A 20237-nucleotide genomic window follows, 5' to 3' on the forward strand; every position below is an offset into this window, starting at 1 on the left:
TTTAAAAACAGAAGGGACTGTTCCTTTCCATATATATCCTCTCACAACCACACTCAGGCTTCTGAATATACCCGTTGATTGAATTTCAAGAGAGGTGCTCTACCTCCAATCCCACCAGCTCAACAGGTGTTCCAGATGAACAAATTACACTAGGCATGGGTAAATCAAGGTGGAGAGCTTCTTGTAAGAACAACTCTGGCATGGAAAGAATTCTAAAGCCAAGGTCAAAGTACGGATGTTGCACCAGACAGGCATTTGGGCCAGATTGTCAAGGTTTTCACCAAGAAACCAAAAGCTCTTTGAGCAACAAGACAGCGACAGAGCAGCAAAGCATGCAGTGAAATCATGGATATGTGCAAGGTGTGAATTGCTGATGACGATGGGGCCAGGGTAAAGACACCTTGCTGATCTCCAGGAGCACTGGTCTAACGCTGGTACTTGTGAACGCATCCTGCTCGGGTGTCTACCCTCTAGGAGCCAGGTTGATACATGGCCTCTCCTGGAGGCATACTGAAAGGCCAATCCAACTCTCCATGAAGAAGTAGGGAAAGACTCCTACACGTGGTGAGCATGAAGTCAGTTGCATTCCTGGAGCCATGTGGTCCCCATCACTCCTCGTCCCTTTTTTCCAGGCCTGTGCTGAACTATAAATTTTTTAAAGAAAGATTCCAGATAAACAGAGGCTCCTTGTTATTGGTCTAAGTTCAGAGCCTCTTTAAAGAATGATGAACAAATTATTTCCTTGTTTAGCACACAAAACTCAGTGGCTGTGCTCACATTTCAGGACTGTAAACTCTGAGGTGTGCCGGCAGTCAAACTAGGCTTTGATGTACGCCCTCTAAACAGTAAAAGTTTATTCCACCCACCCAAAGGGAACCTTGGTATTCTGGATGGTAAGCAGAACAGCCCTAGACTCTACGTCCCTTGAGCCATGGGCCCCAAAACGTTTGGTTGTGCCTAAAACTCATTTGCCCTTTCCGCTCAGGGGGAGGGAATGGAGAGGCGAAGGGGACTGTGTAATAGTTTCACATTCATAATCCCACTGTTTATTTCAAAACAGGAATTGTAGCATTATAATGATAATTATCAACCCATTTTATGTATGATTCTTCCAAGATCACATAGCTGGCATTCTGGATATAGAATTTACCCCAGATCCCCAAACCAAAGATCTATCATGCATTATGTCCAAAAAAGTCTTGCCAAAAGGAAAGGGTGGAGGATGGGAAATGTGATTTATTTGCCAAAGTCTTAGAATACCAGGATTTCACAGATTTTCAAAGATGGTGCCACATCTTTGATAGACTATTTGGTTCTTTTGAAGTAAAGCCAAGATAATGGGATACACTGCATTTGCTTTGTTAGGACCCCTTGTTTGGCTCTTCCAAAGTCCAGCTTTTTTAAATAAAATGGCATATTAGCAGCATTTTCAGTTTGCAGAGTCTGAATGGTCCCAATGTGGCAGCAGCGCAGAGCATGCTGGGAAGAGGCAGAGAGCTCCAGGGCACGTCCAGTGGCCCTGCATCACCTCTCTCCTGACCAAGACCTGCTGCTGCTGAGGCTAAAGATGAGTCAGTCTCCCTGCAAACCAAACAGTAATTAAGAGAGGATGCATTTTTAGACTGCTGTGGTCTGGTACTCTGCTGGCAGCTTTTGAAAGCTGTCAGACCTTGGCCAAGGGAAAAGGGAAGGGAGTACCATTCATTGCTTGAGTGACTATGACAGACTGGGCACTGTGCTAAGTGATCTACATCCTTAATGGCATTCCATCTCAACAGCATCCCTGTAAGATAGGACTTTCTAGTCTCATTTTTAAGAACGATGATAATAAGGTTAAGAGAGAAGAACTGACTTGCTCAAGATCACCAAGCTGGGACACACAGCTTCTAGAATTTAACCCCAGATCTGCCTGACTCCAAGTCTATTTTTATTTTAATATACCAATACTTGGCAGCCAAATTTTAATGCCCTTGGAATCTGCCACGTGCTCTAGGTTCTAGTTTCTCAAGAAAAGAGATGGAAACAATGGAGGCTCAGGCATTCCATATTAACAATGCCCAACTCACATTTGTCCTTCAAAATTCAACATGTCTCTTTTTTGGAATCATGCTCCTCCTGTGGTATGTGATTTGTGAACAGTGTTGTCTGTGCCCTCTTACTGATCCACGGTGAGATAAGTACAGAAATTGAAAGTACTGTACTTTACAGCTATAAACGTTTATAGCTATTTGACAGAGTAATTTTTTTTTTAATTTTTTTTTTAAAGATTTTATTTTTTCCTTTTTCTCCCCAAAGCCCCCCGGTACATAGTTGTGTATTCTTCGTTGTGGGTTCTTCTAGTTGTGGCATGTGGGACACCGCCTCAGCGTGGTCCGATGAGCAGTGCCATGTCCGCACCCAGGATTCGAACCAACGAAACACTGGGCCGCCTGCAGCGGAGCGCGCGAACTTAACCACTCGGCCACGGGGCCAGCCCCTTGACAGAGTAATTTTTTGCAGTGAATCAAATAAGGTATTTGGGCTTGTATTATACACATATATATATATATATCTTTTTCTCATTTTATTTTTCTAGTAACTCATTTTCAATGTGGTTTACAAAATTATCAGTATGGAATGGAATGGAAACTAAAGAAATAAAACTAGTTCTTCACCTCAAGTTTGAGAAGCACTTATCAAAGTTTGAGAGATCTTTGAAAGCAGGGACCATCTCTTGTGTCCATTAAATGAATATTTTGATGAAGGTCTGGATAACAGCAGAATCTCCCACTTAAGGTCCTGCTTCTTGCCGAAAACCATTTCAAGTATTTCTGATCTGAAGGGAGGCAAACCAAAGAGGCAATTAAAAACATGAACAGTAGAGTAAGAGGGCACTGGATTTGAATCCTGTGTCTGCAAATTAGCAGCTATGTGATCTTGAGCTAAGTTAGTTTGCTGTGACTTAGTCTCCTTCTCTATGAAAAAGAGACATACGTTAGGGAAATGCATAGCAAAACCAAACTGAGATACCAGATCACACCCATTAGGATAAAAAATGGAAAATAATAAACGTTGGTCAAGGTGTGGAGAAATTGGGACCCCTGTGCACTGCTGGTAGAAATGTAAAATGGTGCAGCAGCTGTGGAAAACCGTTGGGCGGTTCCTTAAAAAGGTAAACACAGAATTACCATACGATCCAGCAATTCCACTCCTAGGTTATACCCCAAACAATTGAAAACAGGGCCTCAGACAGATACTTGTACTCATGTTCATACTCTTGTTCATAGCAGCGTTATTCACAATATTCTAAAAGGGCAAAAAAACCTTAATGTCTATTGATGAATGGATAAACAAAATGTGGTATATATGTACAATGGAATATTATTCACCCTTATTAAAAGATAAACCACAGCATATTAAAAATTTTAAGAGTTTAGTTGAGGAAAAGTTCATTCGGATTGGACAGAGCCAAACCAGAAGTGGTTAGGAGCCCACCACTGACAGCGGGCAGGGAAAAGACGTTTATAGAGAAAGTGTGGGAGCAAAGCAAGGTAATTATTTGATAGGCTATAGCTTAAGTGGTTGCCTTATTTGAGAAAGCCTCACTGGCTATTCGTGATTTGCTGTCCTTAGTTTTTTGATTTCGTAAACTTGAGGCAATTACAGACTTGAGTTTTGGTTTGCTGACATAGGCTGCCTAGGCATTAGAGTCCCCTCAGTCTAAGGACCTCCTTCTTGAATTAATTTAACCCCCTTAAAAAGGGAAAAAATTCTAATACATGCTACAACATAGATGAACTTCAAAAATGTTATGCTAAGTGAAATAAGCCAGACACAAGAGGACAAATACTGTATGAGTCCACGCACTTGAGGCATCCAGAATAGGCAGATTCATAGAGATGGAAAGTAGATGGTGGTTACCAGGGGCTGGAAGAGAGGGGAATGGAGAGTTATTGGTTAATGTGTACTGAGCTTCAGATTGGGATGAAGAAAAAGCTCTGGAAATTGATAATGGTGATGGTTGAACAACATTGTGAACATACTTAATGCCACTAAACTGTATACTTGAAAATAGTTAGAATGGTAAATTTTGTGTTAAGTACGCTTTGCAACAACAAAAAGAGAGAAATAGATGGTATTTTCCCTCCTATCCTGCTTATTCCTAACTGCTGTCAGTGTATGAGTCGTATTGAGCAGAGACTAGAAGGAAATGTGCCAAAGCAATTTTCTATATTTTCCAAATGTTCTCTAGTAAGTCAGTATTCCTTTCATGATTGGGAAATAAAAAATACGTAAAAACAAATTTTGTTTGAGAAGTAGGATTTAAAAACCAATGCTCTGCCCATCAGAACTTCGAGGACATGTCTTTACTGTAGGATCAGGCTCTTTTGTCTAGAGGCATCACCACAAGCAGCTACAGCCAGCCACGTTTCGTGTGTGTGTTCAATGTCTTGGGCTATTTTTAAGATGTTTAGATGATTGGTGAAACCCCAACAGCACTTGTCTGGAAGATGTTGGCTCTCCATTTCTAAGGTAAATTTAAGGCACGTGTATTATCATTTCCCTTCAGTTATCTGCCTTTGGAGTGGGCGTGCCACTGAGTTTTAAGTTCAAGTTTCCGCTAATGCTGCCTTGGTCTCCCTAAATTACTTACTGCAGTTAGGGGCAGAATTGCAGGCAGCATTTGGAGGGCGCAACGAGATGTACTCACTCAGCAAATTCTAATAGAGCAGCTCCTAGGGCCCGGGCACCAGGGGTGCAGGGAGCACTCGGTGGGGTTTCTGCTAATGTGGAGCTCACAGTCGACAGGGGGAGACAGATGAGTAAACAAATGAATAAATGGAACGTGACAGCTTAATTACGAAGCTAGCCATGTCTAGTGGGACCACAGTCAGGAATTGTACAATTCAGGAAACTTTCCTATGGCCCCTCCATCTGAAGTGGAAATGCCCAGTGACCCTCCCTAATCTTTCTCTTCCACCCATATCTGTCCCTCTGTCACCTCACTTGTATAATTTCCTTTGTCATCAAGAGCTCACACCATCTTGTTTACTTGTGACTTACACGGTAATGAAAACTCCAGGAATGGGGATGCCATGTGTCTCTCCGTCACCACTGTACGTCCAGCATCTAGAACAGCGCCCAGCTCTGGGCAGTGGCACCTGCAGAATTTCCATGTGGGGGCTGTTTAGGGACAGCAGCCTGTGTGGAATGAGAGTTGGACTAAAGTTCCATTTTCATGCAAGCCCTATGTTACTTGTTCCAGCGATCACAAGTTCATTTGGCACAACTTTGGTGGGGACACTGCCAGAGATTTGGGAAAAGCAGTTCCAGACATCTCCCCCCTAGCTGCCCCCTTGTGACACCACTGCCCCATAACCTCTTAGAACTCCAAAGGACCCATGGTTGTTTATTCTAAACTTCTAATATAATTTAAAATGAAGCAATGCCAGAAAGAGATGACAAAAATTATGCTGTGTTTTCAATGTTTGTATGTACCAAATGAATGTTTTAAAAAATAGAATGCCACATTATTCTTTTAGTCACAGAATAATTCAAGTATTTTTTAGAAACTGAATTATAGTACACCTTGGACAATATGTTCCTGTAATGGGACACAAATTTAAAATTGCATGATAAATGACTTCTCTTAATCCCGTAGGTAACCTCATTTGGAAAAAATGCCTCAAACCTCAATCTATTCATATGAAGCCCATGCTAAGCAGTCCTCAGCTTCCACCCCCATGTCACTATGCTTTGTATTGGCCCTTCCTGGCACATGGTAACTGCTCGCCAAATGGCTTATAAATAAATGCTAAGGGAATACACATATGAAGGCATGAATGAATGAAGTCAAGAAAGAAGGGTGTCTGGATTGAGTTTACAAAGATGAGCAGCATCCCCAGAAGCTGGGTGGTAGGAAGATAAGCAGCTTTCTAGGTTGAGGGGATAGGTGTACAAAAGTATGGCATTGACAAATAGAACCACTTGTTCTGGGAATTGCAAACAAGACAGAGCCACAAATAATGCAGGGGCTGTAGTGCAATCTCCAGTGTGAGAGCTGGCAAGGGGCCAGATCCACCGGGCTCTGGGAAGAGCTTGGAGCTGATGGGGAGGCACTGAAGGCCTTTAAGCAAGACAGAGAACATGATGTGACTTGACTTTTAAAAAGATCACTTTGATCCCAGTGTAGAGCAGGGGCCAGCCAACTATGGCCTGTGGGACGAATCTCACCCTCCACCTGTCTTTGTAAATAAAGTTTTGTTGGATCACAGCCACATTCATTCTTTTGCATATTGTCTGTGCTGCTTTCGCACTGCAAAGGCAGGGTTGAGTAGTCGTGATGGAGACCATTGGGCCCACAAAGCCAGAAATGTTCACCATCTGGCCCTTGACAGAAAAAAATTGCTGACCCCTTTTCTGGAGGAAGAGGGAGGAGAAAGTGAGTTCAGAGGCAAGGAGAGCAGTTAGGAGCCTGCCAGGAGCCAGTAGACTGAGGATGGAGAGGAGGGGCAGATACAGGGGGATGTCAAGGGAATAGAATTGTCAGGACTCAGTGTTTGGTGGGGGATGGAGGGAGGGTGCTCAGATGACTCTCTGCTTCTCTCTTGGGTGACCAGGTAGAGGTTGCATCATTCACTGAGAAAGGAAAACGGATCTGGGGACAGGGAAGAAAGATACTGACTACAGTCTTCAACATGTTGAGTTTGAGGCTCCTCTGGGATATCTAGGTAGAGATGTCCTCCAGGCAATAGGAAGACCAAGCCTGGAGCAGCCTGGAGACACAAATCTAGGAGTCTTCAGCATCGTATAGGAGGTGGTTAAAGCAGTCTGGGAGAGTTTACAAAGAGAAGAGCTGTGGACTGAGGATGGAGATCTGGGAGCCGTCCTAGAGCTCAGTTAGGGGCAGACAGACGCATGAGGAGCCCAGAGCCCTGGGGAAGGCTACCTCCTACTCAGGAGCCCAGGGTCCTGCCTCCTCCACCTTCTCCCACCAAGACAGAGTGGGGCTCGAGGCTGGGGGGAAATTTCCCCTGCCTCCCAGCTCTATGGACACCATCATTTGTCCGTAGAATGGCCCCATCCTGGTGAAGCCTGAAGGAGTCAAATCCTTTTCTATTTATCACTCCAAGCACTGCTCTCAGGCCATGTCAAAGTGATGCCAAATGCCAGCATGAAAAATAGACTGCCCTGTGAGATGCTTGGAAACTGGCAGTGATGGACCAGATTTCTCTCTTTTCATCCAGGCAAAGTTTTATTGGTGGGCATTTGTTCTATCAATGTCCAGTTAAAGAGTTGTCTATATATTTTCTTCCAGAGACATTTCAGTCAGGCCCCTGTCCCCAAGATCATGACCTTAGCTCTGGACTTAGAAGGATCATATATACATATAGATATATGTATGAACATATGATATATATCATATGTAAATGTATACTATACATATCAAATATATAGGATACACACACATACACACACAAACTTTTTTTTTGGTCCACTGACAGACTAATGCCCAAAAGGAGAAGGAGCTTGCAAGAAAGTTAACAAGTTTATGGCAAAGCTAAAAATATCCCACGTCTTCTGACTCTAACCCGGGTATTCTGTCTCACCTGGTTCCTCCTCAGTGTCCCACAGGCCTTCACCATCTCGATGTGGGTTTGAAGGCTGTTCCTCTCCCCTTCCCACTTCTTCCACTCGAGCCCTCTCTCACCTAGGATGGTGTCCCATAGACACATGCAGTCAAAGTGTAAGGTTTCAAGGAGTGGAAAGCATATTCTCCACACCTCTGACCTTCCTTGGGCACTCTGGTCTCCTGCCCAGCCCTGACTCCTCCCTCCAGAGGGGCAGTGAGTCCTCTGGTTGGTGGCAACAGCACTTGCTCCATGGCTCTCTATGGGCATCTTCATCAAAAATCCTGAGCCTGGGGATTCACTCAACTTCTCCCCTGCCACTCCAAACCAGAGCAAGTAGTGACTATGGTTTAGCAGGTCTGTTCTGCAGACTCCAACTTCCTTACGGTCTAACTATTCCACGGTCAGGCGCGTGTGGCTCTCACACTAAATCATGCATCCAAACAAGGTTTTATCATATTGAAAGTCATCTTTTGATATCCACTATGCTGACTTTTGCATCTGCCTCTCAATTTGTTCCAACTGTAGGTAGAAATTAGGGAGGTTATCAACTTTTCAGAACAGTCAAGCAGGAATTTTCAAAATAAAAACTCCAGTGTGTCTGCATAAGGTATGGAGGAGGGGAAGGTTGCTCTGATGTTTTGTCTTCACGGTAATTTACGTGAGACTCACATGCTATACTCCTCTGAGAAAGAGGAAGCCCAAAGCTGAGAATATTATATTTCGCTTGGCAACGAGGCCAGTCACAATCTGGCCCCAGCCTGCCTATCCAGCCTCATTCACCATAGCTGTCTGCTCTGCAGCCAAATTCATTTTTCCCTCAAACATAATCCAGATCTTCCAGCCACTAGCCCTTTGCTCATACAGCTCTTCCCACATCTCTACTTTCAGCTCTAGTTTGAGCCTCTGTGCGGCAGGGCTGAAGGAGACATGAAAAAGAATGAGCTACCTTAAGGCATGAGCCCTCTGGCCTATAGTACTTTCCTAGGGCTGCCAGAACAAAGTACAACAAACTGGGTGGCTTCAAACAACAGAAATTTATTCTCTCCCAGTTCTGCAGGCCAGAAGTTTGAAATCAAGGCGTCAGGAGGGCCTGCCTTCTCTACAAGGTAGACTCCTTTCTTGTTTCTTCCTCGCTTCCGGTGGGGGCCAGCAATCCTTGGTGTTCTTTGGCTTGCAGCTGCATCATTCCAATCTCTGCCTCTGTTGTCACACGGCATTCTTCCTTACATATCTATGTGTCTCTGTGCCTTCATATGGCATTGTCCTCTCTGTAAGGACTCCAGTCGTATTGGATTAAGGGCCCACCCTAATGACCTCATCTTAAATTGATCACAGCTGCAAAGACCCTGTTTCCAAATAAGGTCACATTCACAGGTGCCTGGGGTTAAGACTTCAGCATATCTTTTTGGCAGACACAACTCAACCCACCACAGGACCTATTCATTTTTGAAGGCTCAGTCTAATATCCTTGGTGACTGTGCCCTATGGGGCCCTTCCTTCCTCCACTCTATCAGGAATCAGTCTCCTTCTTTTGGTACTTGTCTTATACTGCCTCATAGATGTGGTAATTTGGAGAAAATGAACAAGAGAAATGAATTGTGCACGGAGATGAGAATGTTAACTTGGGCCCAAGATCCTACTTTATGTATGCATAGTCTCTCACAACTATAGAGTTTCTGCATTCATTCTTTGGCCCTACCTGAAATCTACATAGTGATCTGGCGCAAGGAAGCTTCTCACAGAATGCAAGATTGAATGGAGGCACTGGCACAAACTAACCACAGCTGGCCAGGAAAGCCCTGGCTAACGGACGTCCCATGGGTCCCTCTGAGGTGTGTGCCTCAGCCTGCCTGCCAGGCAAGCAGCATCCTCCCACTGATTTTTCTGGATATTGCCGAATCCCGAAAGTGGTCTCTTCCAGAGCAAGAGCAGTATGTGGTTTGGCTGAGTCAGGGCCACTTCCTTCCCCCACCCCGGTATTCGCAGCTCCCTGTAGCAGCACAACCAGCAGGCCCAGGCTGCTTCTCCACCTACATTCCTAAGCCACCCCACTTGGCCAAAATGAATACCTGCAATCTTGCCACCAGCACTTGAGGGATACTGGCTGCCCCTTGAGAGGCCAGCAACTGCTGACCTGGGCTGAATTCTAGATACCTACAAACCTCCGAGTTGCAGCCATTATTTAGCCCAGGCCACAGGGCAGGAGGACTTTGTAATATAGAAATCATTAGAACGAGATCCCCCTGCATTCCCAATCCCAGCTCTGTCTTTAGGCAAAGCTCTGACCTTGGACAAACTGATGTAATTCTATGCGATGGATGGGTCTCATGTCGAAAAGGGTTTAATGATAATTTCCTTGAAGCATTATTGCGAGGCAGCTTAGTGGTTACGAATATGGGTTCCGGAGTTAGGAGTCCAAATTCAAACACAGACCGTCAACTTGGAGCAAATCACTTACCCCATCAAGCTGTAGTCTCCTTGCTGAACTGTTATTAGTCAAGACAACTGTATTAGTTTCCTATGCTGCTCGAACAAATTATCACCAACTTGGTGGCTTCACAAGACAAATTTATATGCTTACAGTTCCAGAGGCCAGAAGTCTGAAGTCAGTTGCACTGGGCCACAAGCAAGGTGTCAGCAGGGCTGTGCTCCCTCCAGAGGCTCCAGGAAAGAAGCCCTGTTCTGCTCCTTTTCAGCTTTGAGAGCTGCATTCCTTGGACTGTGGCTACTCTGTCCAACTTCAAAGCCAGTAGCACAGCATCTTCAAGTCTCCCTCTGCTTCCATCATCACGTCACCTTCAGCCTTCTGTGTCAGATCTCCCCTTGTCACCCGCTTATAAGGACACTTCTGACTGCATTTAGGGCCCACCGAGACAATCCAGGGAAATCTCCCCATCTCATCCTTAGCTTAATCACATCTGCAAAGTCTCTTTTGACACATAAGGTAATTGACAGATCCCAGGGAATAGGACCTAGATATCTTTGGGAGCCGTTATTCAGTCTACCACGACCACATTAAAAATGTGGGTCAACCAGTGTAGCATAGCACCAGATCCCTCAGAACAGTCCCCTGCTTTCCTGCCTCATGGGAGAGGCAGAGGCATCCAGAAGCAGCAGCAATTTACTACCTGGATTTGAATTATTTCAATATTTTAACACCCAGCTACATCAGCTACTATGAGCCCTGCTATTAGTAAATAGCTCAGAGACCAATCATCATGATTAGATTCCACAATCCATGTTAAGTACTCAGTACAATGCCTGACATACAGTAAATGCCGAATAAATGTTAGTTATTAATGTTGTTATTCATAGTGACATGGTACCTGCCAGGGGCCTGAACTCTGTTCTGAGTGGACCAATTCCACCAAAAGACCAGAGCTCTCCCACCTGCAGGCTGCCTCTCTGCTGTTGCTTCAAGCAGCACAGATAGCCCAGCATACCTAGGCGCTGACCCTCTTGGATGCCAGTTCTCCCCATCTTTCTCAATTTCCTCCACCCTTCTCCCTGGACTGGCTCTCACTCTCAGCTCCCCCAGATTCAGGACTTCATTTATCTTCTGCAGTTGGCACTCCAATCAGAAAGTTCAGTCAACATACCCATTCATCAGCCCTAGTTTGCCCAAAGAATAAATTATGCTTCCCACTTCCTCATCTACATATTATGTGCTGTGGCCAAGAATGTACTGGATGCTTCCAACTGCCTGGGAAGTGGCCAGATATCCTGAGCCTGGAGTTTGTGCACTGGAGCCAGGCCCTGACAGTTGCAAGAAATCTCCTGCTCAAAGATCCATTACTCTGAACCGATTGGCTGAGCCTGGATGAGGGCCCCAGGCCCTACCCATCCCTGTGAGCTGACTGTGAGCCTGCTCAGGGGCTCTAAGGCAACTACCTTCTCATGAAGCCCAGTATATGTGGCCCTACTGGAATCCTTCCACAAGAAGGAAGTTTCCAGGCATCCCTCGGTGCTAATGGCCAGTTAATCTTTAAGTTTAGCTCTCCAATTACCCCTTCATTTTTTTTTACATCTAATACTTAGAGTGCCAATCCTGGGTCAGAACCCTTGCCAGGCTCTGGAAATCCAAACTCAGTGATAATAGCTACTGCTTATTAAGTGATTGTTATGTGCTAGGAACTTACATCAACCCTCCAATTGTAATAAGATGCAGGAACTGAGGCTTATGTAGGTTAAGTAACTTGTAAATGGTGTTGCCAGGTCTTCAACTCAGAATGTCAAAATCTTGTTGTTTTGGTTTTTCCCTACAATATATCATACTGCCTGTGAATAGAAAACAATTCTTGCACTTAGAAGTTTGTACTTAGTGGGAGCATGTGCCATAATTAACTAACCGTCCCCTTTTATCATCTGAGCAAGGTGGTAGGAGCATGGAAAATACAGGACTACTCTCCTATGCCAGTAATCTCCTCAGAGACCACCCAATTTAACCTCCCACTGTGCAGATGGGGACACTGAGTCACTGAGAGGGATAAAGACTCCACCAAGGCCTCACAGTGAGTATATAGAAGAGTTAGGACCAGAGCAGCCTCCTATAGCCCAGCCCAAACAACCTCTCCCCACACACAGCTCCTTCCCAATACCTGGGTCCCCAGGAAATGGAAGAGTTGGGATTAGGGTTGCCAGATTTAGCAAAAACCAAAACATGGTGCCCAGTTCAGCTTGAATTTCAGATAAACAAGCAAATTTTTGTATATGTATATCCCAAGCAATACTTGGGAGATATTTATACCACAAAAAAAATTATTCACTGTGTATATGAAACTCAAATTTAACTGCATCTCCTGTATTTTATTTGGCAACTCTGGTTGGGATGGATCCCAGGACAGCCATGGCTTTGGGAAGGGGCAGCTTGAAGGAGAGTGGCATCCATCCCTCAGTTGTTTTCCAGCTGATTATTTGAAATTCAGAGAAATGGCCTACAGATTGAGTGGGAGGAAGTCGAGGGAAAGGTCTGGATGATACACAATCAGAATCTGCAGCATCCAACCAGCTGGGAGGTCCATGTTCACACAAGCCCTCTAGGAAGGGAGGGGTAAAGGGACATGGAGGGACTGCAACAGGAAGAGGACTCCCAGAGAAAGGGACAGCTCTCAGAAGAAGCAGAGCTCTTCCAAGAAGTGGTGGTCACCAGGAGGATTAGGTAGTGGTGGCAGGGGCAAAGCAGGCAGAAAGGACAGTTCAAAAATGCCTCCTGAATTTTTGATATCCCATGTTAGCCTTCTCAGCATCTGGTAGCTTGCTACAATGGAAAAAAAAATTCAAGATTTGGCTTAAGAATTTCTAGTCACATCAGCACCACTTCCCAGCTCTGTGACCTGGAGACATTTATAGAGCATTTCTTGAGTTTTTTCCTTTATAAAATGACATTCACAGAGCTGTTGTTCAAATCAGACAAGGAAGAGGATACAACTTGATAGAGTGCTGGCATAAACACCAGCTCCTACTGCGGTAAACGCTAAGTGTCTATTGAATGAAAGATGTTTTCATACTTCCTCGCTCTTCCCCTTAAAAATACTTCAGGATCTTAAAGCAAATCCCATTTGTGAATGAGTTCTCCACTGCTTTATCACTCCTTGTTCTTCCGGTTTGACAAGAGACTAATTGAATGACTTGAGGCTGTGAAGGGGCCAGACCCCCGTGGTCCCTGGTTCCATCGTCATTTGGCGGAGCTGCTTTGGCTCTCAGCAGCACACTGGGCATTATTAAATAATTTCCTGTAGCAGTGAGTTGTAGGAAACCGTCCCCTAGTGCGTAAAAGTTTTGAGGATGAGGTCAAGTAAGGATTATCGGTGTTAAAAAGTAATTATGTGGAGAGACAGGGGTGGGAGTTGAGACAATGGGGAGCCAAGAGAGAAGGAAGAGGGAAGGAGGGAAGAGGGGGGAAGGGAGGAGAGAAGGGAGAAGAGCTAGGTTGTGCCAGGATCTGGTTACCCCCCGCTCGAGAGTCAGCACCTTTGGCAACTAAGAACAATTTTTTGAGCTCCCTGAACCACTTTCCTGATCTACAAAAAAATCAGACTCTATTTACAGATGGGTTGAGCTGATAATTACTGGAAAATATTAGCAATTTTTCCAGTATTTATTAATACCTTATGATACACATGGTATATTCTGATCCATCATCTTACTTGAATCTCAGATGACTCTGAAGTTAGCAAGATAGTGATTATTAGCCATGTTTCACACTGAGATTGAAGGAGATCAAGGATTTTCCCTTTATCAGGAGGTTAGTAAATGGCACAGCTAACTGCTATTGGACGAATCACTGTTCTCCGTGTCCCTGGGACCCACAGAGCGCCTGCTGTGGGCAAGGCCTTGTGGTAGATGCTGAGAGTGAGCTCGCTCAAGCCAATCTGGTCCCTGCCTTCCAGGAGCCTACCGACCACTGGGGAACACAGACATTTAGTAAATAACCATCCAGATAAACATGTAATTACACACTATGATAAATGACACGATGAAATGAAACAACTAAGTCTCTTAGAGAATAAGACAGACGGGAAATAACTAAGATGGGCAAGGATTTAGAAGTCCTAACTGCTGAAGGAAAGTGTAGGCGAAACAAAGTGTGAGTCTGATTTAGCCAGACCCAGAATGAGGCATTCCAGGCACAGGGAAGGACATATTTGAAAGCATAAAACTGCCAGGACTCTATCGAGGTCAGACTGTATTTTTTCACATGGGAGAGAAATGTGAGATTAGGTGGAGAGTTAAAAAAGGGTAGCTCAGTGGTCCTCAACCCTGGCTTCACCTAAAAATCACTGGGGGGAGGTTTGAAAAAGTACCGGTGCCCAGGTCCCATAGGCAGAGATCTTTTTTTGTTGTTTCTTCCTTTGAGGAAGATTAGCCCTGAGCTAACTGCTGCCAATCCGCCTCTTTTTGCTGAGGAAGACTGGCCCTGAGCTAACATCCGTGCCCACCTTCCTCCACTTTATACGTGGGACGCCTACCACAGCATGGTTTGCCAAGCGATACCATGTCTGCACCCGGGATCCAAACCAGAGAACCCCAGGCCGCCAAAGTGGAACGTGCGAACTCAACTGCTGTGCCACCGGGCTGGCCCCCCGCAGAGATCTTAATAGTTGCTCTGAAGTGGGCTCTGGATATAAGAATGTTGAAAAAGCTCCCAGGTGATTCTAATGTACAACCGAGGAAGAATACCACTGGGCTAGACCTTTTAGAACAGGATAAGTTGTTTCAATTTTCTACTAATGGGAAGGCAATTTTTTAACTGAATGTTTTTAAGCAAGAAGTGAGACAATATCAGATCTGCATTTTTAGGTGATCACTCAGGATGCTGTATGGAGATCAAAAGTGGGGAGGCAAGTGAGCAGACTTTCAATAGCCCAGAAGAGAAAATGGAGGCTAAGCTGGGGTATTAGCAATGGAGATGGAGAAAGTGCAAGGAATCAAGATATATTTGGGAGGTTGAATCAATGGGTAATGTATTTGTGTAGGGCTCCTGGAGACTTGATTTCCAAGATTCCGGAACTTCTGAGATAATCATCTGGGTAGATGGTGGTACCATTTAGGTGGAAATAAATGAAGGAGAAGCAAGTCCAGAGTGGTTTTGCGTCTGTTAGGTGTTGTTTTGTTTGGTTTTGTTTTTTTGGTGAGGAAGATTGGCCCTGAGCTCACATTCATTGCCAATCTTCCTCTTTTTGCTTGAGGAAGATTGTTCCTGAGCTAACATCTGTGCCAGTCTCCCTCTATTTTGTATGTGGGACGCCACCACAGCATGAATTGATGAGTGCTGTATAGGTGCGCACCGGGATCTGAACCTGTGAACCCCCGGCCACCAAAGTGGAGTGCACGAACCCCACCACTACACAACCATGCCGGACCCTCATCTGTTAGATTTGAGATGCCTGGGGACATTGCAAGTGGAGCTGTCAAAGAGGCAGTCTGAAGTACAATTCTGGAGCTCCAAAGAGGTCTGGGCTGGAGATGTAAATTTTAGAGTTGTCAGTGGGTGGATGATCTTTAAGATCAATGTGTGCGAATGAGATTGGTTAGAGAGCACGAGGAGAACCAGGAACTGAGTCCTGAGGATCTCCGATATTTAAGGGGTAGGAAGATCTAGAGATGCTGACCAGGGGGACTAAGAAAGGAAGGAGGGGAAAAAACCCTATGAGAATGTGGTGCAGCTGGAGAAAAAGACGTGTTTGAGGAAGTGGGCAGTGATCAGAGGCGGCATCAAACACTGCTGGGATGGCAAGTCAGACAGAAGGCTGACATGTTCCACTGGGGATGGCAGCATGGAGGCTTTCAATGACTTGTAAAGGAGCAGCTTTGGTGGAGTAATGGGGACAGAAACTAGTGTGTAGTAGTCTATAGAGTGAATGGGTACCCCAGGACTCAGCAATTCCATTAATAGTGTTAAAAAAAATTAACTGAGTCATATTAAAAATTTCAAGAATTTTTTTGAGCAAACATTGATTTGAATCAAGCAGGACCAAACCTGAAGTGGTTCAGAGTGCTCCACGACAGAAGCCAGGGGAAAGACTTTTATAGAGAAGATGCGGAAGCAAAGCAAAGAATCGTTTGATTGGCTATAGCTTAAGGGATGCCTTATTTGGAAAAGCCTAATTGGCTGTTTGTGATTGCATGTCCTTAGGTTTTGATTTCTTAAACTTGAGGCATTTCAGGCTTAGGTTTGGGTTTGCCTTTGTAGGCTACTAAGGCATTAAAGCCACCTCAGTCTAATGGCCTCGTTCACTAATTTAACAATTGTCTGTGGGAGACACTTGCATGTGAAAACAAGGAGTTACATGAAAGCATGTTTATTGAAGCAGTGTTCATATTCGCAGAAAAACCAAAATCAACTTAAAAGTCCCTCTAGAGCAGAATGGAAAATTAATCCGGGACAAGGGAGCAGCTGTAGAGCGCGGGGGTGAAGGGCGAAGGCCCTGGAGCCAGGCTGCCTGCTTCCAAACCCACATTTTCCATGTCCTTGCAGGGTGACCATGGGCAAGTGACTGAACCTTTCTATAAAAGGGGACTAATAATAGATTCAGAGGAGTGTTTTGAGGATTAAAGGGAGTTAAAATATAAAGTAAGTTCAAATAAACATCTCAAATTAATACACCCCATTTTATAACTCAAAGGGTATCAAGATAACTTTTATGACTCCACTTTACAGAGAAGCAGAAGACAGCCTGGTAAGGGGAAAGTAGCTCGTGTATCTTATTAGAGGCTGTGAGTCTGCTCCCCAGGTGCTTCCAGAACGAGGCTCTTTCACCACGCCGCTCTGCCCCCAGACAGCAAATTTGAGTCTCATGATTCTTATCCAATGCCTTGCTAAAGTCAAATACTTAGGAGGCAATACAAATATCATTTTGAAAAAATATCTTCAAACTCATGAACTAGCATCAAACAACACTAACAAATGTAAAATGACACTCACGGGTCATGGCTCTCATCTATGAAATACGAGTTAAAATCAGAAAAAACTATTTTTGCCTGGAAATGTGATGTTGTTATCCTTGGTAGTTGTTTAAGGTTGAGAGCGTTCCCTTTGATGAGCCACTTACTTGCTTTTTTGTTAAAATATAAAGTAATCTAGGTTTAGCCTAAATTTAAGGCAGCCTTATCTCCTCCTTCATCATCCTCCTTTCACGTTCCCATTGTTTATCCTACTTCCTGATTACCCCCTCCTGACCCCAGAGCCTCAGTTTGTCTGTTTGGGGGCCCAGCAGCCTCCTACTCTTTCTTCCTGCCTCTAGACACTGGCCTTCAAGCTACCCTTCAATGCTCCCTCATAACAATCCACACTGATAACAAATAAACCTTTGTAAAAGGCCAATCTGCTCATTCCTCTTACAGCTTACTCCCTTCAGGGGCTCCTTATGGTCCTCTGAATGAGGTCCTTAGCACAGCAGACAAGATCCTCTGTGACTTGTTGGGCTCTGCTGTTATGACCCTCCTCACCTCCATCTCAGTTCCTCACTAGGTTTTCTCACCTCCCCACCCTTTCCCAGGTTGCTCTCTCTGCCTTTCCCCTGTCTTCATCTGCATAGCCTGGGCTCACCCTTTAAGATTCTAATCATGCCTCCCACCCCTGAGGAAGCCTTTCCTCGGACCCTTGACTATACCCTTCATCCACTCCTCCATGGGTTGGCTGCCCTCTGGGCTCCCACAGCAGCACCCTGAGTTTGCATCTATCTTTAGCATTTATCATACCCAGTTATTGGTGGTTTCTTCATATGGCTCTCTCTCTCTCTCCACTAACCTAGGAATTCCTCTAGGGCAGAGATCATTTCTCATTCCTCTCAGTGTCCTCAGTGAGTCTGGGAAATGTTATGCACGGACACAATAGCCTAGATGCACAACTGAATTTTATTCCAGGACCTTGGAATTTGCTTCATAACTGGGAAAAGGCACAGAAGAAGTCATGGCTTCCCGATTTTCCAAGATTTCTAATTGTACCCAGTCAGGCATGGCACATATACTTGCTAGATGTTTTTGAGGTGCTTAGAAACTTGTTTTGTCTGTGACTGCACTTTTTAAAAAAGTCTGTGTTTATGTTTTCCAAGTGAGGTAAATAGTTAGAAAGACTTCACATTTTATAATTCCATAGATATTATGCTGCTGACTAGTTAAACAAATAATTGTGTGCCTCATAAAGATGACTTAATTTCACAAGTGAGTTGTACTGCAGTAAATATTTACTTCTAAATGCAATTTTGTTGAAAAACCTCTCAGAACACTTTCATTAAGCTCGTATGATGCACAGGCTGTGTAAAATTAAATTATTAAATCATTAAATTATTAAATCACTGTTCAGAGGGAAGATATTTTTTAAATAAAGAGAAACACATGCTTTCAATGCATCACACACTTTTTTAGGGCTACTTACGTGCCTTGTCTTGAGGTGACCACATTACCCTTGATATCTGCATTAGCCTTTACTTCTCTCCCTCTCTCTCCCCCTCCCTCTCTCTCTCTCCCCCTCTCTCTCTCTCCCTCCCGCTCTCTCTCTCTCTCCCTCTCTCTCTCTCTCTCTCTTTCTCGTGCGCGCGCGTGCGCACACACACACACACACACACACACACACACACACACACACGCTCCATAGGCAAGTCCAAAACAGAGCCACGATCTCTTACCTTCTCTCCATCTCACCACTCCAGCTCTGGTCAATTACCTCTTACATGGATCCTTGCAGTAGACTTAAACATCTCCTAATTCCATTCTTGTCATCTCTCAATCCATTTTCTGCACAGCAGCCAAGTGAACTTTGTAAAATCTAAACTGTGTGATAACACTCACTTGTGTAATACCTTCTGATGACTTCTCAAGTTCCTCACAATAAAATCCAAACTTCTTACCATCAGCAAGAAAGCCCCACGTGACCCAGTTCCTGTCCCTCATCCCACTCCTGACACATCACTACCCCTTAAGCTCTCTATGCTCCAACTGCTCTGGGCACTTCTCTCTGCCTAGATCACGAGACAGTTCTCACCCCAAGAATTCTGCAATCACTGTTGCTTTTCCCTAGAATGCTCTTTCCCCCACTCTTTGCATGGCTGACACTTCTCATTCAGGACTCAGACAGAATGGCTTCCTCTGAGAGAGCTTCCCTTCCTTCCACTCACACTATCACATAACTGTTTTATTTTATTCGCAACACCTACCTCTCACCGTCTGAATTTAGCTTGCTTGTTTGTCTATTTTTTATTGTTTGACACCCCACCCCAAACCCTTTGAATAAATATCTCCCTGAGAAGAAGAGTCTGGCTTGGCTTCTTCACAGAGTATCCCCAGGGCTTAGAGCGGTCCCAGTCCATTGCAGATGTTCCAGAAAATGTGTTGAATGAATAAATTAGGACATGATCCTTGCCTGAAAGATCATTCACTGGTAAAATGAAATTGGACACAAGGCAATCTGGGACAAGTGCTGTCACGGGGGGGAAGAAGTCCTAGAGCCTCCCCTTCCTCAGTGTTGCCCCCAACCCTTGGTTACAACGAGAGCATCTTAAAGAGTCCTGCCTCCAGTCCTGCCTCCCTCCAGTTCATTTTCCACGATGCGGTTAATGCTGTGTCCTATACTCATGGCCTTTAAGGATAAAGTATTATTAACTCATTAGCACCCATACAAGGTATTCTAAGTTCTAGCACCAGCCAAGCTCAGTAATTGCACTTCTTGCCCTGTCCCTCGACACATCCTTCAATCCTCTGAAGCCAAAATACTTGCAGATGCCAATCACCCTAGCTTTGCCTTTCCTCCATGTTATTAACATCCTGTTCTCTCTGCCTTCAGTTCCCTTCTCCATTTCTTAGCCTGGCTATCCCCTACACCTTGTTCAAGGTCCAGCCCAGATGATTTCACTTCCGGAAAATCTTTACTGTTTTCCCCTCCACCTTCTACCCCAGACTGAGTTGGTGCCTCCTTTTTGTTCCCATAATTCCCTGTGCTCAGCTCCATCCTAGCACTCATCCCACCTGTTTTTGCCTTTTTATGTGTCTGCTTTCACTACCAGACCAGGAACTGCAGGAGGCGGCCTGATTTATCTGATTTATCACATGATTCTCAGTATCTAACATAATACACAATAAATATTTACAGAATAAGTAACTGAATTAATGAATATATAGAACAAAATT

The 20237-nt window shown here is 44.6% G+C and overlaps 1 long non-coding RNA gene across 1 annotated transcript; it reads right to left on the reverse strand.

Annotated features, from left to right (window-relative positions):
* Positions 1–1951: 1951 nt before the first annotated feature.
* LOC139079585 (uncharacterized) lies at positions 1952–18938 on the reverse strand. The gene is made up of 3 exons (XR_011533313.1): positions 18740–18938; positions 5044–5181; positions 1952–2815 (listed from the first exon to the last, which is right to left on the reverse strand). It is a non-coding gene; the product is annotated as an uncharacterized lncRNA (long non-coding RNA).
* Positions 18939–20237: the final 1299 nt, after the last annotated feature.

The sequence above is a fragment of the Equus przewalskii genome, chromosome 26 (genome assembly GCF_037783145.1).
Source record: "Equus przewalskii isolate Varuska chromosome 26, EquPr2, whole genome shotgun sequence".
In the NCBI taxonomy this organism is placed as follows: Eukaryota; Metazoa; Chordata; class Mammalia; order Perissodactyla; family Equidae; genus Equus; species Equus przewalskii.